Raw genomic sequence first — 10,985 nt, 5'->3', positions numbered from 1 at the left:
GGGCTGGGTTGCGGAGAGGGCAGGGGAGGTGGGGAGAGCTGGGAAGGGGCTGGGCTGGGTTGGGAAGTGCCCAGGGGAGGAAAGCAGCAGTGTAGAACTAAGCTGTGTGAGTGTGCAGGGTGGGGGCACCCAGCAGGGTGCTGCCAGTGCAGAGTCAGGCATCATGGTGAAGAAAGCATGGCACCGAAGGTGCAGAGGAGAGGGGCCAGGTCTGTGCCATGTTCCCTGGACACCCCGCGGAAGCTGCCCTGGGAAAACTGTCCCAGATCCATCCCACACACTGGCTATTTCCATCTCTCTTGGGACATCCCATCCTTGAGAAGGGACCTCTGCTGCATGGTCACCCCCATCCTCCTCTGGGGCTCAGTGATACCTAATTCCACCACCAGTATTCAGAAAAAGGGAAGCAGTTTCCTGCTGACACTTATTGCACACAAGCCCAATAGCTCTTGCCACAGCTGGTCTCTCAGCCAAGCCAGTTCTCAGACAGATCCAGCTTGAACAGGTGCTCATGGCCTTGTCACAACAAATACTGAATATCTCCATTGATTGAGATCCCACCAACTGGCCTGGGTTCTTGCTCCTGTGCTTTGTTCTGAATGATTTCTAAGGAACCCCTCTCTCTCAGCCTCTCCTTGTCCATAATGTGCTCCAGGTCCCAGCCACCCTTCTGGCCTCTGCAGGACTTGCTCCAGTCTGTCAGGGTCTTTCTTCTGCTGGGAAGCCCCATGCTGCATGCAGCAGTCCTGATGTGGTGCTTCTGTAGTGGGTTAACCTTGGCCAGCAGCCAGTCACCCACCCAGCTGCTCACTCACTCCCCTGCCTCAGCAGGACAAAGGGAGAAAATAAGATGGAATAACTCATGGGTCAAGATAAAGTAAAGGAGATCAGTTACAAATTACCATCACGGGCAAAGACCCGTTGACTTGGGGAAGATCAAATTCATTTGTTGCCAATTATAAACAGATTTGGATTGTGAGAAACAATGAGAAAAATATTAAAGACCATTCCCCTCACACTTTCCCTCAGGCTCAAATCACTCTATTGTTCCTAGTTCTTCTACCTACCCCAACACCACGAGGAGTAGGGGGGATGGTGAAGAGGGGGTTAGGAGTCAGTAAAGAACACCTCTGTCACTCCTTCTTCCTCACACTTCTCCCCTGCTCCAGCTTCCATCCTCTCCATGGGATCCCACCATATTTGCAGTCAAGGCTAGGTGTTGTTCCTTTCTTTCTCTCTTACTTTTCTCCTTTATACTCACAGAATCATGGAAATGCTGAGATTAGAAGGGACCTCTGGAGATCATCTAGTTCAACCCCCCAGCTGAGGCAGGGTCAGCTAGAGCAGGTTGCTCGGTACCTTGTCTAGCTGAGTTTGGAATATCTCCATGGATGGAGACTCCACAACCTCTCTTGGCATCTTGTTCCAGTGGTTGACCACCCTCACAGTCAAAAAGTGCTTTCTTGGGTTCAGATGGCATTTCATGGGTTTTTGGCTGTGTCCATCGCCCCTTGTCTTGTCACTGGGAACTACTAAGAAGAGTTTGGCTCCCTGGTCTTCATGCCCTCCCATCAGGTATGTATATGCATGAATAAGATCCCTCCGAGCCTTTTCTTCTCCAGACTGAACAGTCCCACATCTCTCAGCATTTCTTTCTATGAAAGATGCTGCAGTCTCTTAAACCAGCTTTATGGCCCTTTGCTGGACTTGCTTTTTTAGGTCAAGAACTTTATTGTAGTGAGGAGCCCCGCACTGGACACAGCACTCCAGATGGGGCGTCCCCAGTGCTGAGTGGAGGGGAAGGGTCACCTCCCTCCATCTGCCAGCCATGCTTTTCCTAATGCAGCCCAGGAGGCTGTTGGCCTTTGCCATGGGGGTGCACTGCTGGCTCATGATCAGCTTGTTGTCCTCCAGGATATCAAGGTCCTTCGCTGCAGAGCTGGTATCTAGCTGGTCAGCTGGTCAGTGTTGCTGGATCACAGTCTGTCCTCCCCCAGGGACTTTCTCAGCAGCACCTTGTCCTTCTTGCAGATCAGCTCCACCTCTGGCACAGGCCCCACGCTGCTGCAGAGTCACCTGGGACAGCAAAGCCCTCTCCTGCCAGGGCTGCACAGCCCAGGCCTCTTTCTCTCTGCCCTTGGGGACTGCAGCTTTTGCTCTCGGTGTGGGAACCTCATCCATCATTATGGCACCACCTGCCACCCACTCCAGCATGCCTCTGCTGGGAAGCCAAGCCTTTCCACACACGGGGTCCCATCTCTGGGCACCAGGTTTCCATGTGACAAGTCTGCCCTTGGCCCTGGTGCCACATCTGAGGTGCTGCAGCCCAAATGGGCACCAAGCCCAGAGCCTGGGGCACAGAGAGCAGGAACCTTGTGTGCCATCACAGAGCTGTGACATCAGTGGAATAAGAGCTGAGGTAGAGAAGTAGAGGTTCCACAGCTTATCTCATAATGGAGATACAGCGTCTTGAGGAGAGACTGACAGGGGAGATGAGAAGTGGGTTAGCCTTGTGTGATGTCAGGGCATCTCATATATGGAGGGTCTCTCTGGGACATGTTACAAGCTCGATGTTGGCTTGTGTGTTGGTCAGCTTCTAAATGAGCCACCCACTCCTCTTCTCTCCTGGGTCTGGTACTCCCAAAAGAGGAAGAGCTGGTCAGGCATGTGAAGACCTGAAGGCTGTAGTGGCCATGAGATTGTGGTCTCCAGATCCCCAGGGACATGGGGAAGGAGAGGAGCAGAGAGCAGACCCTGCACATCAGGGAACGAGAATTTGGCCTACTGAGGGCACTGGCAGGTGGGATCCCACGGGGATATTTTCAGGGCCCTGAGAGTACCCATAGACCTTCACGGCCCTGACCAGCATTACCTGTGGCTTCCACCCCAACCTCTGTCCATGGACCCTGGAGACCATTTATGCCCACTTTCACCCAGCTTGATCTATACTGTAGGTGTACGGGTCTCCAGACACAGCCAGAGACACAGCCTTGCCTGTCCATGAACCTTGTTGAGTGAGACTTGCAGACTCACTTCCCAGCTTGATTCTTTATGGGGCGTACAAGGGAATGACACCATGGCCCTCCAAGTGCCAGACCCCAGCTAATTCACAGAGGCCTACACTCTTTTTGCTGCCTTTCCTCCCATCACTTGGTCAGGCTTTGGGAGGAGAGGAAGGCAAAGCAGGTGAGGTTTTTGGGTGCCAATGACTGAAATGGGGGAGCAGATCCCTCACACGTGAAATGATCTAAAGGCTATGCTAGTTGAAAACTGTAATCTTCAGCTCCTTTCTTGGAGGCCTGAAATCTTCTGCAGGAGCCTGGAAGCTCTGAAGTTCCCTCAAAATCCCTCTCTTTTAGCAATGAAGTTGATAGTACCCAAGCCTCTTGGTTTCGGCTGAGACAGTGTTAATTTTCTTCCTAGTAGGTGGCACAGTGCTGTGGTTTGGATTTAGGATGAGAATAATGCTGAGAGCACACTGATGGTTTACTTAAGTAGTATTTCTCTTAGTCAAGGAGTTTTCAGCTCTGCCAGCTGCACAAGAAGCTGGGAGGGAGCACAGCCAGGGGGGCTGACCCAACCTGGCCAAAAGCCTGTTCCATACCATATGACGTCATGCTCAGTATAGAAACTGGAGGGAATCTGCTGGGGGGCAGCGATTGCTGCTCGGGGATGGGCTGGGCATCAGTCAGCGGGTCGTGAGCAATTGCATTGTGCATCACTTGTTTTGCATGTTTTCTTGTTGTTGTTGTTGTTGTTATTATTATTATCATCATTATTTTATCTTCCTCTGCTCTCCTATTAAACTGTCTTTGTCTCATCCCACAGTTTTGTTTTGTTTTTTTTTTCCCAATTCTCTCCCCTATCCCACTGCGGGCAGGGGAGCGAGCAAACGACTGCATGGTGTTCAGCTGCCTGCCCAGTTAAACCACAACAGCCCTTCTTCTGAACCGCTTTAGGTATGTACTTTTGGATTGGGTATCATGCCGTATATTGCAAATACTGATTTAATTGGCATTGCCCAAAGTGGCTACCATGGATGCAGACTGCTCCACTGCAGGTATTTCTATTTAGGCAGATTAGTGCTGTTGTTGTTGTTGTTATTGTTGTTGCAGATACTGGTATTGTTGGGGAAATCACACAAACACTTGAAGGGTAATGGAAGGATTGCCATCTTCGTGGCCCTCCAGTGAAGCGGCTCCTCTTTGCCCATGTCTCACTGTCATTGCACAGGCTCTAAACCTGGGCAAGGATTCTGGATGTGGTGTAAAAAGTGCCGAGCAGAGGGGGAGAATCACTTCTTCTGGCTGTGGCCCTGCTCACACAGCCCAGCATCCTCTGCTGGCTCATGTTTTGCCTAAGGGAACTCAAGGACCACCAGAGCCTTCTCCACAGAGCTGCTGCCCAGCCACGCAGGCCCTGGCCTCTGTCACTGCAGCCTGTAACTCCCCTGCTCAGTCCCTGGGCCTTTTTAGAAGATGTATGCAAGAGTTGCCTTTGGCTTTCTCCAGTCACGATGACCTTCCAGAATGTAGCAGAGCAGCCCTGCTATGACCTCGGCCTGGTCTCTCAACAGCCACAGCCTTGGATTCATCCCATCTGGTCCAAGGGACTAGTAAGGGCTGACCTTCCCTAAGTAACCCCTGACTTGATCTCCATCCACTGCTGGATTTCACCTGCGGTTCTGCCTCTTAGGCACACGGAACTGGGAGACCTTGCTGGTGAAGACAAAGGCCAAGAGTGCCTCGCACCTATCCATGCCTACCTAACTCAATTCAGCAGTGGCCACACGTTGTCTTCATTTCTTCTTTAACTGTTCCTGAAGTTGTAACATTGTGCCCTTGAACTCCCTTGCAAGTGTCAACTCTATGGGAGCTCTGGCTTTCCTAAAACCAACCATATTTCTGAGTTCCTCCTTTGTTTCAACCCTTGCATTCACTTCTTGTATGCTGGCTTTTTTCTATGGAGCTTCCCCCATGAGTCTGCTGGTTCCCCACGCTTCTCCCTTGAGATATCTGCTTGTTTTCCTGACTCTTGGTCTGCACACTCTCGGACTTGAAAGACACTGTCCTTGCAGACCAGCTGTACTGAGTTCTGCTGCTCTTCTGAGCTGCTTATAAGGGATCCCCCACTTAAAGTCTCAAGACCAGGCCAAAGTCTGCTGCTCTGAGGGCTAGCATCTGCACTCTTCTGTTCTCCTTCCCCCTGGGAGGTGACACCCCACTGTTTCATGGTCACAACAGCCAAGGCTGACACCGGTTTTCACATCCATGGCCAGCTCTGCCTTCTGTGAGAGTAACAGATGCAGGTGAGTGTCACCATTTTTGGCCAATCTGGCAGCTGTGCTAAAAAGTCCTGTGTCCCAAACTGTGTCCCCAGCCCCTCCAGAAACCTCCAGGACTGTTTGCATGCTGTTGTGGTCTCTCTCCAGTGAATGCCAGGGTAATGAAAGTCCACAGGGGGACTTCCATGGGTTCTTTGTCTCCCACCACAATGTCACCCATACTAGTCTCCTCTGACCCTCACCCACAAGGGCTCACCCAATTTGTTCATCCCATAGAGGAGCTTCACACATCTAAGCAGCTTCTTCACACTGGGGACACCTCCCTCCTCATCCTTCTGGCCTGTCTCTCCTGATGATCCTGTACCCACCCATCACAGCACCCCCATCCTGTCAGCTGTCCCAACACACCTCAGCTGTTATTCCCTCAAAGTGGGATGAAGAGATTGCATGCAGAGCTCCAGCTCCTCCTGCCTGTGTCCCAGGCTGAGGGCACGGGTGCATGTCTGGGCTGCAGCCCCTCAGCTGTGGCACCTTTGGGCTGAGAGCAGACTTGCAAGAGGGAAACCTGCTACCAAGTGCCCAAGGCCTCAAGTGTGCAAAGGCTTTGCTTCAGAGCAGAGACATGCTGGAGTAGAGAGCAGATGGCAATGTAAAGAAGAAATGAGGTGCCCACAAAGGCGGCAAACCCTGCTCTCTCCAAGGCCAAAAAGAAACACAGCTGGGCTGTGCAGTCTGAGCAGGAGAGGGGTTTGCTGTCTGTGGTGTCTCTGCAGCCTCTGTGGTGGTGGTGAATCTGATCTCAGGAAGGAAGAGATGATGTTGAGAGTGTCCTTGGGTGTGGACATCCTGTGATACAGGCAGAATGAAAATCACCAGCCTGATCCATGATTGTAACAAGGAGGGGATGGTTAAACATCGAGTGGAGAGAAGAACCAGCAGGGTTTGAGAGGGAATGCACACGAGTGGGGACCCTGGTGTGATGTGCTTGGTATTCATGCACTGCCCAGCACCTGCTGGAGAGAGAAGGGACAGACCTCACGTCAGTGCAGTGGTGGGATTCAGTCATGGGCCCAAAGGCACCAAATCTGTCTGAGATGCCCTGGGGGGTGCCTGTCACACAATCAGTCTGAATGGGGAGGGGGTTCCTGGATAGGCCCTGTGCTGTCCATGTCAGCTGCATGCAGTTGGGCTGGAGAGCCCTGGCATCTCATGTAGCTCTGCAGGCCTGTATTTGGGTATTAAATTAAGATTCAGGTGTCCTGGATTAGGTTAGGCAATGGAGGGATGCACATGAGACCACTGCCAAAGGAGATGTAGATAATAGAACTGATGGAGAAGAGAAAGAGAGACTTAGCTCTCCTTGGGCCACATGACCGCATTTGGTCAGCTGAAGACCTCTATAGGCTGCCCTGGACATAAGCAACTGTTACGGGTTCAGTTGTCCTACATGTGGGCATCTGCTGTCAATTTACCTGGACAATGGAATTTCCCACCAGCCTCCAAGGTGATGCCCCCAGATGCTGCCCTGTCTCTATGGACTGCTGCATTACAGCTGACAGTGACCAGCATGCATCTTGGTCACCTCTGGCACCTCAAATGTCACCAGGTGTTTGTGTCTGAACAGCTCACTCCTGGTCTCCATCTTCAGTAATTAGCATGGGAGCTGAGACAAGAAGCTCACATGCAGGTGCCTGTTTTGTGCACACCTGAACTATGCAAGAGGAATCCCAGCTCCTGGGGGTTGTGGTCTGCATGGGAGGGAGCTGAGACCCCTTCAGCAGTGTAAGAGAAACTACACTACTGGAAGTAAGTCTCTATCCCCAGCTGTGGGAGGGAACATCAGTGGTTACTTCAGCCTGTTTCACAGCAGGTTTCCCTGGAGCCCCAGGGACACCTGGAGGGAGCCCAGGGGGGCAGAGAAAGTGCTGCCTTGGGCTGGGCCTCTGCTGCTGAGCTGGGCTGGGCTCCTGGGCTGGAGGGAGCTGCTGGCAAGGAGGAGCTCCTCTGCAAAGCACAGCAGGGGGAGGGCACAGCCTGCAAGTGCAAGGGGACAGGAGAGACGTGCGAGAGATGTTACAGGCACTGTGTAGTGGGAGAATGCTGAGAGTTCACTGGTGGAGAAATCTACACCGTCCTTGACGCAGTAAGTCTCTGGCTTCAGGGTGATACACAAGTGTCCTGGAGGGGCCTCCTAGAGCTGGCACATCTTGCTGCAGCTAGGATCTGGCAGGATGGCGCTCAGGGTTTCTTTATTGTGGAGAAGGACATGCTCCAGAGCAGGGCTTCCCTGCAGCACCATAAGGAACAGGGCATGAAAGCTCCCTTCTCCCGGGGATGTCTGCAAGGGTGGGAAGCTGCGTGTGCACTGAGGGGTGCCCAGGGCTGTCCTTCAGAGCAGGGTCCCTGCACTCCAGGGGCTGCGTGCTGGGGCAGGGGCTCTGTCGCCTGCCAGGGTCAGCACTCAGCCTGCCCAGGGAGCTCCCCACAATGCTACAGGGAGAAGCTGTGGGTGGAAGGTGTGATAGCTGGCAGGGCAGGGTCCTTCTGCAGTGGAGAGGGTGCTGCATGGGTCAGAGCTGCTCACAGCTCCCCATCAGCCCAGGGCATTTGCAGAGGGTCCTTTTGAAGAAGGACATCGAGGCAGTATTTATCTGAAAGCGAAGGAGTCTGTGCTTTGAGTTTTCCACTCTTTGTTGGCTGGGGGGCAGTGGCAGATGGGAATTTACTTCTTCGCTCTGGCAAAGGCACAAAGACCCCAGTTCTCATGAAGACTTCTCTGAGCTGCTGCTGAGCCCCTGCACACACAGAGATGCCCCTGGGCAGTGCCCTGCTGCCAGGAGGGGTCTGCAGGGCAGAGCTGAGCATGCAGTGGGCAGGCTGGGGTCTGTGAGCACCAAAAGGGAGGAGATGTGGGGACAGAGAAACATCTGCCGGCAGGGAGAGCTCCAGGCAGCAGAGCCATGGGCAGGGAGTGAGAGGGAGCTGCTGCCAGAAATGCTGTGGGAGGGGGGGTTAATACACCCGCGTGCCATGACCTGCACTGCAGATGCCTTCCCCGGAGCAAGCCCCCGACCTCTTCTGCCACCCAGCAGAGCCTTCACCGCGAAGGCCATGTGGTCCACGGCATGAGTTAGCTCCTTGACAGATGGACCCCTGACGAACCTCCTGAGTACCCATCTGTTTGTCCCTGTACTGCCTCCATGAACAGGAGGATTGGGGAATTTCTCCATTTTTCCTCTCCTCTTCATGTTGCCTTTGTTCCCAGCTAAGGTGGGGGCTCCGGGCAATGCTGGTTGCAGGGCTGAGTGAGCCAACTCTCCATTCAGGTCACAGGATCCTTCGGACATTCAATTATTTCCCGGGGGGGTCCTGCTGGGCTGCAGGCTGCCTTCCAGAAGGGCACAGCTCTCCCATGCCATCTCTGTGTTACCTGGCAGCCCCTCAGTACTAAGGCCATGGAAATGCTGCTGGAAGGCTGTATGCAAGCAGCTGTAATGAGCCCTCTGTGGCCCTGGCTGCGAGGGGAGAGCTGAGATATTCCTCAGGTAGGATGAGACAGTAGGAGCAGTTTGGAGACCTGCACTTGGGAGCTGGATTCACCTGCTCTCACCATTGTCCGCTTTCTTCTCAGGGGAACATCTAGGTATAATTGTCCTCCAGCTCAAAGAAGTGGCAGCCTAGGGCAGCTGAGACCAGGCTGATGGACAGACTGGCTGTCCTCACTCTGCATGAAGGGATAGTCCTTTGGCTTCACAGAACCCACAAGGTTTCTCTTGGAGACAAGCAGAAATGCCAACGATTTCTGCCTTAAAAATACCACTCACTGTGATGGGGCAACTAGAAGCAGATAAACAAAACAAAATCCCCACAGCTCTTCTCTGCAGTTCAGTGAATTGGGAGTGACAATGCTGAAAAGCTCTTTAAGACCACGAGTGGATTAACATCACTCCCAGTTTGTATTTATCTCTTGTTGTAGGGCAGAACTGACTCCTCCAGAGCCCAGAGCAGAGCCCCCTGCTTTGTGGGGCATCCTCAGCCAGCACCCACCAGTGTTCACAAAAGGGACCAGCCAAAGGTTTTCTGAAAGGGGAGAGGCAATTTGGGGGGTTTCCATAAGAACTGGAATAAGTTTTGCTGTGAGATGTCTACCCTAACTTGTCACTGCCTTTTCCTCCTTGGACAGGTCCCAGTGCCCAGAGGAAGCAAATGTCCAACAGCAGCTCCATCACTCAGTTCCTCCTCCTGGCATTCGCAGACACACAGGGGCTGCAGCTCTTGACCTTCTGCCTCTTCGTGGGTATCTACCTGGCTGCCCTCCTGGGCAACGGCCTCATCATCACCGCTGTAGCCTGTGACCACCGCCTCCACACCCCCATGTACTTCTTCCTCCTCAACCTCTCCCTCCTCGACCTGGCCTCCATCTCCACCACTCTCCCCAAAGCCATGGCCAATGCCCTGTGGGACACCAGGGCCATCTCCTACTTGGGATGTGCTGCACAGCTCTTTTTCTTTCTCTTCTTACTTGTAGGGGAGTATTGTCTTCTCACTGTCATGGCCTATGACCGCTACGTGGCCATCTGCAAACCCCTGCACTACAGGATCCTGCTGGGCAGCAGAGCTTGTGTCCACATGGCAGCAGCTGCCTGGGGCACTGGGTTTCTCAATGCTCTTCTGCACACTGCCAATACATTTTCCCTACCCCTCTGCCAAGGCAATGTCCTGGACCAGTTCTTCTGTGAAATCCCCCAGATCCTCAAGCTCTCTGCTCAGATGCCGACCTCAGGGAAGTGGGGCTTATTGTGGTCAGTGCCTGTTTAGCCTTTGGGTGTTTTGTTTTCCTTGTGGCATCCTATGTGCAGATCTTCAGGGCCGTGCTGAGGATCCCCTCTGAGCAGGGACGGCACAAAGCCTTTTCCACGTGCCTCCCTCACCTGGCTGTGGTCTCCCTGTTTCTCAGCACTGGGATATTTGCCTACCTGAAGCCCCCTGCCACCTCCTCCCCATTCCTGGATGTGGTGGTGGCAGTTCTGTACTCTGTGGTGCCTCCAGCAGTGAACCCCCTCATCTACAGCATGAGGAACCAGGAGCTCAAGGATGCAGTGTGGAAACTGATGACTGGATTATTTTCAAAAGCATGAAACTGTTTGTCTTCTTCTGCAAATCACTTAATGTAATTCGTTACAGGCCCAGCCTGCCTTCTGTAATTTTTTTCAGTGTTGGTTTTGATTTTTGGGGGTTTTTTTGCTTTGTTTTACTTTTGGTAATCTTGTCCACAAAGAAATGTCAGGATTTTTGCTATTTCTAATGATGTATATCTATCCAGATTCTGTGTGACCCACAGACTGTGTACATGAGGAGCCGTGCTCTCTGTGTGTTTAATGAAAATAAAGGACCTTCCAGTGGCTTGTTACTCTGAGATCCTGCCTCCAAGACTTCTCTGGAGCTGCAGGGGCAGTGCCTGTGTGCAGAGGTGGAGGCAAAAGGAGTCCCGGCACAGCAGCACTGCCAGGGAGCACCAGTGCTTGGTCTTCCCAGAGCTGCTCACCTTCCACTTCAGCGCTGTCCTTCTTAGCTCTTGTGTTGGTGTAAGGCCTGAGTGCTCTTGAAGCTTGCTCACAGTCCTGCTGGGTGGCCGTCCTGTGACTGCAGGCAGGGACAGGCAATGGGCACCTCTGTGACAGAGCTGGCCTCCATAACAGCA

General features: G+C 53.0%; 1 pseudogene; it reads left to right on the top strand.

The window, feature by feature from the left end:
• The first annotated feature begins 2,724 nt into the window (after nt 1-2,724).
• Nucleotides 2,725-10,422, top strand: LOC148052427 (olfactory receptor 14A16-like; annotated as a pseudogene).
• Nucleotides 10,423-10,985: the final 563 nt, after the last annotated feature.

Source organism: Nipponia nippon, unplaced genomic scaffold (assembly GCF_047370975.1).
Source record: "Nipponia nippon isolate SJK-2023a ecotype South Korea unplaced genomic scaffold, ASM4737097v1 scaffold_48, whole genome shotgun sequence".
In the NCBI taxonomy this organism is placed as follows: domain Eukaryota; kingdom Metazoa; phylum Chordata; class Aves; order Pelecaniformes; family Threskiornithidae; genus Nipponia; species Nipponia nippon.
The sequence above is the reverse complement of the archived record's forward strand: the minus strand, read 5'-3'. Positions and strand labels throughout refer to the sequence as shown.